Source organism: Pygoscelis adeliae, unplaced genomic scaffold (genome assembly GCF_000699105.1).
Source record: "Pygoscelis adeliae isolate BGI_AS28 unplaced genomic scaffold, ASM69910v1 Scaffold10, whole genome shotgun sequence".
In the NCBI taxonomy this organism is placed as follows: Eukaryota; Metazoa; Chordata; class Aves; order Sphenisciformes; family Spheniscidae; genus Pygoscelis; species Pygoscelis adeliae.
Genome location: NW_008824053.1, coordinates 5,741,577 through 5,753,809, shown reverse-complemented (window position 1 = coordinate 5,753,809; position 12,233 = coordinate 5,741,577).

The following is a 12,233-nucleotide window of genomic DNA, read 5'->3' as shown; positions in this document are numbered from 1 at the left end:
AGAGCTTAAAGAACTTAGTTCTTAAAACTAGCAACCAGCACAGCATTAAGCATGGCTGTATAGAGCAAAAAACTTCCACCATGGTTAAAAATGTAATGACTCAGTTACCAGCCATGTGATGTGGAACATTTATTTTGCAAATAGGGGTAAGGAAAAGGGTGCTTCTGCTTCTTGAAACGAAGACATGCCTACAGATAGGAGAGAAGAGAGGAACCTGACAGGATCCTGTAAATTTCATGGCTGTAATTTTCCATTCTAATGAGGATCTATAGAGAATGAATTACTACAGCGCTGGACAGACAACAAATAGTTCTTCCTCCTGATAGATTACACTCTAATGGCAACAAAATGTCATGGTTGAGGCACTAATGAGTATTAGATAACCCATCTGTTTGTAATAGGAGCATGCTTGTAGTTCCTTTAACAGAAGGACATCATATTGCTATTTTGTTACAGAAGGGTCTAGAACTAGATTTTTGGAAGATTCGGGATCCAAACGCAGGTCTTTGTTGTAAAAGTGCCAGTTGCAGGGATAAGCCAAAATCCTGACTCAGTGCTATGCACTCCTCAAACTCTGGTAAGACTTTAGGTATCTAAGTATAGAATCCATTTCTTTCACTGAGCTTTCATGATTATAGTTATCTATTTAGGTAAACATGGAAGTAATATGGCAACATTATTTAAAAAGATCGCAACACATGCTAAACTAATATAGCTCAAACTTCCATTTCCTCTGTTCCTTTATTATGGTTTGCTACTTGGACACAAACCAGCAATTGTATCAAATTTGGGACTCAGTAACTACTGAGTAGGTGGTAGGGGTTTAGTTAATAATGGTTCAGAAATGTTAATACAGAACTTCACAGTTTGTGTCGTCTTTGTTTCATTTTAGTGTAGGTAGGTAGGTCTTTCAGGTTTGATAATAATCATTGTAGTTTGGCATATCCAAGACTTGCAAGACTAACAGAGGTAAGCTAATGTCTAACTAAAATCTTTTCCTTGATTTTTCAAGACTAATTGTCCTCTCAAGTGTTTTAGCAGCAAATACGTTTCTTAGCTGAAAGTAGTACATCTGCAGCCATCACTTCTTCATTTATGCAAAAAGTACAAAATCAACAACAGTGGAGTAGTTGTTGATTATCATATGCAGCATGCCTTAGATGACTGCTATAAACTATGAAGCAAAAAGTAGAAGACCTGATAAATATATGAATTCCGTATTATTTAGCAGTCTAATTTTCAGTGTGATTCCCGATCAGTGAAAGAAACTGAGACAAAGCAGAGAGAAATGTAATTTTCTCCTTTTTCAAATTAGAATAAAGAATAATTAATATGAAAAAAATTCCTGTGAGAAAGTGGAGGGAATTTTTTAGGATAACTGCCGTACTTTGTCATTGTAGTCTTATCAATAGACCGTATTCTGATCACAAAGTTTCATGAAGAACTGTGCAAAAGTAAGTTTCAAATTTTACAGGACATTTTGGTCTCGTTGATACTTGTAAAAAAAGGTCTGCACTTATTGCAAATACACCTTTAAACCACTAAAATGTTAGGTAGCTGTGGTTGGAAATGAGCTACTATCCTGTGCTTTCAGGTACTCTACAACATGTGTCTCCTAGTCTTGGTTCCTCTAAAGGTGCAAAAAAAGGCCATGGGCCTTAAAAGATAGCCCATCAACTTTTGGACTAGCCTGCTGGCTGCAGTTGTAGCCATGATAAAAAGAGATCTGAGGCAGAGTTTTCTGCATTGCTTCCATTCTACAAGGAACTCTTTGAACAGAACAGTGATCCGCAAAGGAAAACATAGGGGTTGTGCTCTTTTGCTGGTTTTATATATTTTACAAAATGCCAAGATGATGTTGTTTTACAAGATGCTTAAAAGCTTATTTTTTGCTTTTTGAAATACAAGGGAGACCAGGTTTTGCTCGGCGCTAATCGGAGGGGATGGAAGTGCTGAACCTCTGTCAACTTTTTTCCTCACAACTGTTGTTGCTTAGCATTTGAGGCATACTGAATATGCTTTTGTTATGCTTGTTATAAACTTGAAGACAGCATTTTATGTAGTGTATTATCAATTACTCCTGCTCAGCTCTGTGAATTCTGCCTGGAAAAATATAAGATTATAATATATAGACAGTTTGTGGTGACAGTCCACCTTCTCATGCCCCCCCCCATGCACAGAAAGCACTAAAACAATAAAACCTCATTTGATAATGTCAGGAAAGATAGTCTCTAATCTTCAGTAGCTTGATTTTTGCAACTACCAGGCTAACCTAAGTATGATAATACTACTTCATCCTCGAACACCCTGTTCTAGAATGTGTAAGCAGTGATGTCAGCATTGCAAAGAAAGGGCTGTATGGCCGTTTTAACAATCCTATCACCTGCTTTCTAGCTAAGTGTCACTTCTTCAATGGTCATAGAAACTCTCACAGCAGAGCCTGTCCAAAACTCAGTAGCAATCACCTGATATGCTTAACTTTGTATAGCTTTGGGCTTTTTAAACTAACCATGTATTTCATTCTAACATGAAATTAAAATGAGGCTTATAGAGAGAGTGAGAATATGGGCAATAGGAACCATTCACGAGTTTGATACGATAAAACTTTTGCTGAATGTATACAGGGTTGGCAGACACTGAGAAATTCCTGTGGACAGATCTATTCTGAGCAATCTGATCAAGGAAGGGGCAGAATCAATGCCATTGTGTGCATATAATAGAACAAAGTCTTAACTACACAGAAAGAGTTTTTCCCTCTTTTCTTTCCCAATATTGAAATGCCCAGTTTGATGAAGATAAAACCAATGCTACTGGCTTATTCAAAGATCAGTCAGTTGTACTAATAGAAAAGGCAGAGTTCTCTTGCTTTGAGAAGTGCCTGTGCAATATATGACACCAGAGAAAGCAGAACTCAATGACACTTGCTCTTGTAGCATTGCTTAATTTGGCTCTGAAATATGAACACATTTATGGCTTTGTAATTTAGCTTTGAGATGAGTTTTGCAAGCTAACTGTACACACAGCCTCATATTTCCAAATGTTGTACCAACCTAATTAAAAGGAACAAAAAATGAAGATTGCTTCCTTAATGCAAGATACTTTTCTAAAAGGATCGGTATATGAACATAAATGTATCCACAGATATACAGATATCCAGATGTATCCATCCTTAGAGTAACTGCTTGGCTGAGCTGAAACCAACCAACAAGGAACTCTGAATGTGGGATTTCCACCAGCTGTACTTCGGCATCCCCTGGAAACCTTTGTCTTAGTCATGTTCTGAAAATTATTTCAGCTAGGGGGCGTTCAACTAACATTTTTTACATGGCTGCACTTTTGACATTAACCTGTTAACAGCAGATGTGAAAGAAGCCTCCTGATGAGAACTATAAGAGAAAAACCCTAATATTCTGTGCTGGTTTTAAATTTCTCCATTACTCTGTATTCAAGGGCCTCAAACTTCACTGTGAAGTTGTAGCAATACAAGTAAACAAGTATTAGTATCTCACACAGAAATGTGCCTGCCATTTGTTCATGCTATAGCCATACTATGAGCTCTCTAATACAGGGATACCCCCAAAGTTCTCCTATTGTGAATGTGACAGTGACGTGCATTATACCAATACAACAAAGCCATAATCCACCAAACAGATTACAGCAGCAATTTTGCCAGTATAACTTCATGTACATAAAACTTCCACTGGCATAAAACAGAGAGATCATACCTCATGTTACCCCAGCTTTCCTACTTGTAACAAGTGACAGCAGTAGCATAACTATAACCTTAAATATTTACCAGTGCAACCATTTTAATTGGAGATATTTGTTGTGGTTTAACCTCAGCTGGCAACTGAGCACCACACAGCCACTCACTCACTCCCCCCGCCCCGGTGGGATGGGGGAGAGAATAGGAAGAGTAAAAGTGAGAAAACTCGTGGGCTGAGAAAAACAGTTTAATAATTGAAATAAAATAAAATAGTAACAATAATAATAATAGAAGAATATAAAAAGCAAGTGATGCACAATGCAATTGCTCACCACCCACTGACCGATGCCCAGCCAGTCCCCGAGCAGTGGTTGCTGCTCCCCGGCCAACTCCCCCCAGTTTCTGTACTGAGCATGATGTCATACAGTATGGAATAGCTCTTTGGCCAGTTTGGGTCGGCTGTCCTGGCTGTGCCCCCTCCCAGCTTCTTGTGCACCTCCTCGCTGGCAGAGTATGGGAAGCTGAAAAGTCCTTGACTTAATATAAACACTGCTTAGCAACAACTAAAACATCAGTGTGTTATCACATTATTCTCATGCTAAATCCAAAACACAGCACGATACCAGCTACTAGGAAGAAAATTAACTCTATCCCAGCCAAAACCAGGACAATATTACATTTGAGGTATTTACGAGGGCAAAAGCTTCATATCAGTTAGAGCTTGGCTTCCCTGGCCACGTGTCACAGGTGGCTCAGGGGCACCAGCACCTCCACCTTGCTGCTTAAGTTTCCTTGGTGGAAGGAAGTCAGAGGCAGTTTCATCACATGTCCACCCACCAGGCTCTGCAAGAACTGATCATTTATTCCTGCCTCTTCAAGGTAGGCAAGATGAGTGCATCAGCACCTTTTAACTGGCTGAAATAAGGGACCCAGAGTTCAAAGTGTTGGACCCTTTCTAAGCATGGACAATCAACAAACAAGACAAATATAGGTCTATAAGCATGGGTTAGATAACGGTAGCTAGGCACTGAGGTAAGGCTAGTTAAACACTGAAATTTCCCAACAGAAACTGTAAACTCTTCAATACTGATAATTCTCTGTCTGGCATGTCATAGGCTTAGCTGACTATGTTGGGGCAGGGGATCTGGTTAAGACAATGCTATGATACTCCTTCAGTCCGTATTGCAAGAGGTTTCTTTTGCTGCCACCTCCCCCTCTGCAGATGAAGAACACAGGAAAATAAACATTGCAGCAAGTGACTCATTATATTAGTAGATGCCCGGTATTAAATTTTATATATGAGAATTTCCATAATTTCATGGGTGCCGCTTTAAGGAACAAAATATGCTGAACTTTCATTGTGCTGTGGGAAGCAAAGCTGAACAGCACATCAGCAGTTATGGTATTACATATGGACTTTTGCTTCCTCCTGGGAGTTGTTTTCCTTAGAAACAAAGCTGATTCCTTTTTTCCACTTTGCTGATAGCTCTGTTCCTGCATAGTTTGTACTATGGTAGGAACTATTGTGCACCCTTCCCTCTCCCTCCCACCCCTGCATACCCACACACTTCCTCTTTTCCAGAACAAAAGCCTTTTCCAATTATTTAGGGAATTTCACAAAATTATATTCCATATCCTTATGTAGTGATAAAAATTATGAAAGAATTAGTTCCAAAACATACTTTCAATAGGGAAAGTATAATTGTTACCCAGGAGCTATGTCCCTACCAACTTTGTATTTAATCTTAAAACTGTCATGAGAGAAAAGCTTTTGGGGAAGATGGGCTCCCATACCAAGTTCTGGTTGCACTACCTGGGGTGAAAACAATTTGATTTCAGAGGATTACTTATGCAAGTATTCCAGAATCAAAACTTACTAAAATTCTGGCTACCTTCAGATATTCCCAGTTACTGTCTCATGGAACTACCATTTGGGATTTAGTTCACAGTCTGCAAGTAGTAATGATAGAAAATCAAGACAGGGCAGGTTACTACAGCATAGCTATCAGACACCTTGAAAATACACTCTATAACCTTTAGAAAAACAAGCTTCCAATAAACACAAGAAGCAGGTTCCAGTGATGATCAAGAATTCTCTTATCTCTTAACCCTGGTTCACAGGCTAATGAGACTACTTTGAGAAAACTGTCTTTAAGTGTCTCCCCTTTATCGCTTCCAGAATTCTGCAGGCTGTATGGCTCATTACATGTTTCTCATAATACTGACTAGCCCCTGCCATAATCTCTCTCCTTGCAGTTCAAGTTCTCCTTGCAGTTCCTGAGTGCAGGAACCCCTCACATCAAATTAAAGGGCCAGAAGCACAGGACAAGGAGGTGGCAAAGCTCACTAAGTCTACAGGGAGCAACTGTACTTTAAGGGAAGTATTAAATCTACTCAGGAATCTGGAAGATGTACTTCCTGGGACAAGGTGGTGCAGTGCTGATAGAGGTGCTAATACAAACTGTATATAAGACTACTGTTATAATTTTAAAATTAAGAGATACATGGCCAATCTTTCAGCCTTTCCGCTCTCCCAAAGTCAGTAAGTATTTTGTTGTTTTTAAAGCTTTGTGTTGACACAGTGCCGACCAAAGGCAAAGACTACAAAATACAAGCACAGACCCAGCATGTCACTTTGCACAACAAAAATAGAATGGGGAAGAAGTGCTACAATGCCATGCAAAACATTTCCAGGCCTAATTAAAAAAGAAAAAAGAAGACAATTTTAGACTGAGTGAATTCTCCTCATCCTAGAAAAAGGAATAAATTCAGACCCAGGCACTGAAGAAAGACAGTGCCACACAGGATTACATGAAAAAAAATGCCTTCGCTGAACTCCACAGCATTCTGTAAATGAAGATTGAATGAAGAATTGCAAGCATCTGAACACTGAAAATTACCGTCTTTTGTTACAATCTGTACAAAAACAGCACCTGAAACTGGAGGCAGAATTTTTTTGGAACATCTTATGAACTATTAACTGGGTTTATAGCCAAGCCACACACACAGGAGTGGAATACTTGAGATGAGGGAGCCGTGGGGCACTGTACCACAAAACACACACAGAGCCACGAACTGATTTGTGATTAGCACAAGGCAGTGGAGCAGCCCTTGATAATCAAGCCTCAGAACAGGATCAGACTAAGACCAGAGCTCTTCTTGCCAGTAGCAACCTTATTAGGCAAAGCAATACCATTCCCCCCATTTCTAAATTTAAAAAAAAAAAAAAATTATTGATTATGCCTTTCTTTTTGAAGAATAAGTTTTCAAACAGCGTGGTGGAGCTTAATCAATGCTCACTATAAGCCTAGTTCAGCTTTCAGTGAATTCAACAAAAGGATTTTCCTTTTACATTAATGGAGATGTAGTAGGCCTCACTGGGCCAAGTTTACAGAGAGTACATCCCTGTAAATGTAGTCAAGTTGAAAACAATGGCACTGCTCATACAAGTAATGATAATTTTGTGCAAGTAATGCTCATAGGAAGGAAGGTATTCAGGATACAGCCCTAATGATAGCTTTTGTGGCACAAAAATCACTTTGGCAAAAAAAGAATATACTGAAGTTTAAAAAAGAGGAAAATACACTTTGCTATATAACAGACAAAACTAAAGAGTGTCTTTGGATACCTCCTTATCACACAAACCCCAAAATATCACAGAAAAATTAACTCAGCAGTTTCAATCATCCATCCAGCATGAAAATAAGTGTTATTCATTTCTAACAATTTGTGATGGTTCTGAAACAATAAAGAAAACATGCAAATTACACCGATACTATAAAGACTTGATTATGCAACTGCTTTGCCTATTTCACTGCAGCAATAAGCAAGCAAATAGAGACTGAATGGAACACAATTTAGCAATCTTGTACTGCAAAAGAATATTCACTTGTGTTACTGGTTCAGCTACTTAAATAATTTTGGTAAATCATTATCATTAGGGGACCTTATTTAATGAATTTTCACAAGCTACAGCATGATGATCCTGAGACTAGTTTCATCGTGTTTGTGCTCCACTTCCAGATTTTCAAGGCAGAATTGTTTTGCTCTCAAAAGACGGCAGAATACTTTTTAAAAAATGTGTTCAATGAATTTTTAAGGGGTCAGCATTCCATTTTTCAGAATTAATATTTTGAAATAATCTTTCCTAAGTACTTTCTAAGTGAGAATACTTAAGCATATTAGAATTTACAAGTATATTATAACCTCATTAGAGCCAATGGAAAGTAAGTACAGGCTTAAACGTGGGGTTTTTTTTCCTGAATCAGGATATTCCATTGTATTTTAGATTAAGAATAAGACAGAAGAACACTGATAATTCTATTTCAGGCAGCTTTCAGAGTGCACATACAAGATATTCTATACAAAACATGGCAATATAACATGCTAATAAACTCAGTTATTTCTTTTCTCCTGTTGCGGCAAGAAAAGACACTAACAATGCTGCTTATGGGGGTGATAGGAGGAAAAAGGTACCTTCTATTCACCTACATGAAATCTAAATTTAAGAGAAGGTTTCTCTTCCCTGGTTCCTCCTCCTCAGAGTCACAGACCTTCCCACACCACTGTGGGTGAAAATCCACATTTAAAATTTGATTCATTAATGCTGCTCGAAACATCATTAACTCATCCTTCATGCTCTATGAGCTGCGTCAGAATGGGTCACAGAGTACTAGTGCTGGCCAGCAGCCAGTGGCAGCATGGCAAGCAGCCAGCCATTCTGCTATGGACTGGAGGGGGTTCCTGAGAAAATTTTAGAGTTCTTCCGTATTTCCACCTCTATTACAGCCCAAGATCTCCTACAGAGTTTGCATGTACAGCCTATGGATACAAAAGGCCATGCTCCTCTTGCTGTATTTCTATGTTGTTGACTAACAGTTATTTGTTCACTGAATATTTTCATAAAGTAACCAAATCGGCAGTAAGATTTTTTACAGTTTCATGCAGCTTAAGTGCATGAATTTCTTTTGGCCAAATCATATCCACACATGACTTTGCAGAATTGATAATTTAAGTTAATTCCTGCTTTCCTTGCAAGCTGAGAAAAACAAATATAGAATTAACAATACTATCTTGTCCAAGTTCCCTTTTTAGGAGGAAAATAATCTTCTTTGTTACAGTTTCCTGTACTTTAACATTCTTACCGATGAATTACCGGATTTGGTCCTGAAGAATTCTGTACCAAGATTTGGAATATTTCTACATACATTATGAAATGAAACCAAGTTACACATGGCTTCCAAGAAAATAAATTAATTGGAGCTTGTATACAAGAGAAACGGGCAGTATGGGTTATGGAGAAAAAAAAATGCACTTTGGCATGGTACAACAGAAGTAGGCAGTATCACCAATACATCATTCTTTCATGCATATTTATAAAGATCCATATGTAAAAGCTCCCACCCACAAATGCACAACACACAAAAATGCATAGTTCTTTGGGAAATGGACTTTGTATAATCCGATAGAAAAACTTTACTGCGGCATACTTGAAAATAGATTGAAAATTATTGCCCCACTTCGAACATTTCCTGAAATGCACTGTAATATCAGTACAAAGCTGACAGCATCAATCAGGAATCTTCAGAGATGCTTCATTTGATTTTTCAGAGAGATGAGAAAGCAACAAAGTGACTGGACCCAGCAATTCCAGATACTTACAGCACATTAATCAATTTGAAATGAACTCCTTTTGTCTGCAGCTGTAATGGTTTAGAAGACATTTCCTAAACAGATAGATAATATTTTCTTTTCTATTACAACTGATCAAACTCAGACTTATATAAGAATTTTTAAAAAAAACACCAAACAATAGTAGTATTTTTTCATTAAAGATCGTGCTTACAAATGTGGAATCATGGTTGTAGAATTTTAAAAATAAGCTTTATTTGAACTTCTATCTGACCTTGGATTTGACAAAACTGTATACGGGTCAAGATTATGAAAGGGCTTCCATTACGTGAAGTTATTTAAGTATTGTTCAGACTGGTTTTCAGGATGAAATACTAGCTGAAGTTTGTATTTACTTCATGCACAATCACTTTAACCTTGCTATTTGCACAGCAGATGTCTTCTTCACAAGACTACAGAAGCTATAGACTATAAATCTTGATAAGATAAGCTGTTCATTCCTTGCTTGTCAGAGCACTCTAAAAAGTCGCATAAAAGAAAACAATTACTGAACTGAGGCAAACACTAAATGCTGATCCTAGAGTTCTTATGGGGACTTCAATAGGACTTCTGTCCAAGTAAAACCAGCAGAATTAGAACCCATTGTAGGAAAGTCATTATACAGAATCCGGTTCACTTGTGAAATTTAATTCATATGAATGCCAAAACTGCAGTTACAATTTATTCTAATTGGTACCATTTCTGAAATCTCAATAGTTAAAAAGAAGATGAAATGAGCATAGTAATTCAGCTACCTCCCTTCTCCTTGCATCTACCCATTCCGTCACCAGTGACACAACGTGTGGCTAAAGCAGGAGTGAGAAAGCTTGTTTTCCCCATCCTATGGGGGAAGAGAGTGGCCAAGACTGCCAACTCAATAGTTTAAGTTAACAAAAGCCTCCACTGAGTGCTTTCCACTATCTCTGGAGACAGTTTTGGAAAGCAGGTTCCATCCACCTTTCTGCTTTACTGAGTTGATTAAGGAAGTTTGTTCCACTTACAAAAATGACACCAAATCAACGCAAGAAGAAGGATTGAGGGCTCAGACCTCCTGTTAAGAGCAGAAAGGTATGAAAAATACACAGCAGATGGTATTTTGCGCGTGTGTGTTCACAATAATGGTTTAAAAAAAACTAGATGAGGTGGACTACCCTGCAGAGATGGGAAGATTGTTCCTTCATTTAGAGAGTTATTACGTGCTCAGGGCAAAGTTTCTAATTGATCCCAAAAAAGCTTGGCATTTTTAAATTTAAATTAATTGCCTTCAGAGAACTCACCATAAGGAGAAAAGGCTTATCTTCTTAATCTCTGTCCACAAGGTGAAACAGAAAACCACCACCCCGTTCTTTCAGTTGTCTTCTACAAATGAACTTTCTAGAAATACAAGCCTGACTCTCCTTTTACTTATGTGATGCTAATGAGCTGCTCCTGAACTTTCTGAAGTTCACAAGCAGTCAGGCTATTTTCTAGGGCAAAACTGACTTTCTGTGGGATAGTAATTCACTAATGCTAAGCATCAAAAGATGCATTGTGATTTAAATTCTTTTTTATAGGATTGCATGCTGTGGCATACAATATTCTACAGCCTTTAGACATCTGGGAATCTCAGAACAAACAGAAAACTTATCTGCAACCCTACCTTAAAAGAAGACTTAATGGATAAAATAACCAAATAATTGGCCAATCACACAAGAATGCCGTATGATAGTACCACCTTTAAAGCATATATACATAGGGACAGGCCTCAAAACCCAACATTAGATTTACTACACATATGCTGTTCAGCTAATCTGTGCATACTCAGTCCAATAAACTGGATTTCCTCAATTCATACACGGGATTCTGCACTGGCAAGACCACAGTCACCATTTGTGTGCTGCAATTCGGTCTCCTTTGCCTGCATGCTGTTGTCAAAGCTTCCTGAAGAGCAGAGATTCCCTACTGCACTTTCTAAATCAAAAGAAACAGAAATTACAGAAGTATGCAATCTCTACTACATCCCTGTTAATACTTAATTAGCTATCCAATCAAAGAGTGAAACCAAGCAAGATGATATGACCGATTGAACTGATCCACTTGGATTGCTATTTATTACATTGTTCTTCTCCAAATGACCACAAAGACTTAACACAAGTAATGAAGAGAGCCATTCTTCAGTTTCTTAGAATCAAAGTTTAACAGATCTGCTGGTGATTTTCCTAGCTCCCCCTCTCAGCCTTCCCAAATTTCTTTTCAGCAAACTAATTCCCATTCATTTCTGCCAAGTCTTCAAGTTTTTACTAAGTTAGAAAAGCATGATATTTCTGTTTTCAGAGACCTCAGAGTCCACAATTTTCCATATCCTCATACGAGCGGTAGACCCTGCTATCTGAGCACCATGATCCAAGTGTTCTTTCGTAATTGCCGCACACAGTAAAGCAATTGTTTTGAGGCCATTTCAAAGTCACCTCTTGTATGGAAGAGAAGAAAATAGTCATAAGATCAGATATGTAACCTTCTGAGGATGGAAAGTTACATGGTGACAACGATGTGGGTGAGCCGTAGAATTAGGTCTGTAACTGGAAAGCATTCCTAATAGACCTAAAAACAGCAGATTGAATAAATGTGATGGTGCACATGAAATTCATGATGCAGACCTATTTGCAGGAGAATATGCACAGAAGTAAGCGATTACTGTCTTACGCAAATAAACATGACATAACATTATCTTTAGAGGAGACAAATTTCCAACTAAGTTTAACATGATCTATCCATCTTTCATGGCAAAGCGTCATATCAGCCTTAGGAAACAATCTCATTGCTAGAAAGCCACGGGTATTGTTTCTATTTCTCAGTAATTAGGTGCATTTCCTTTAGC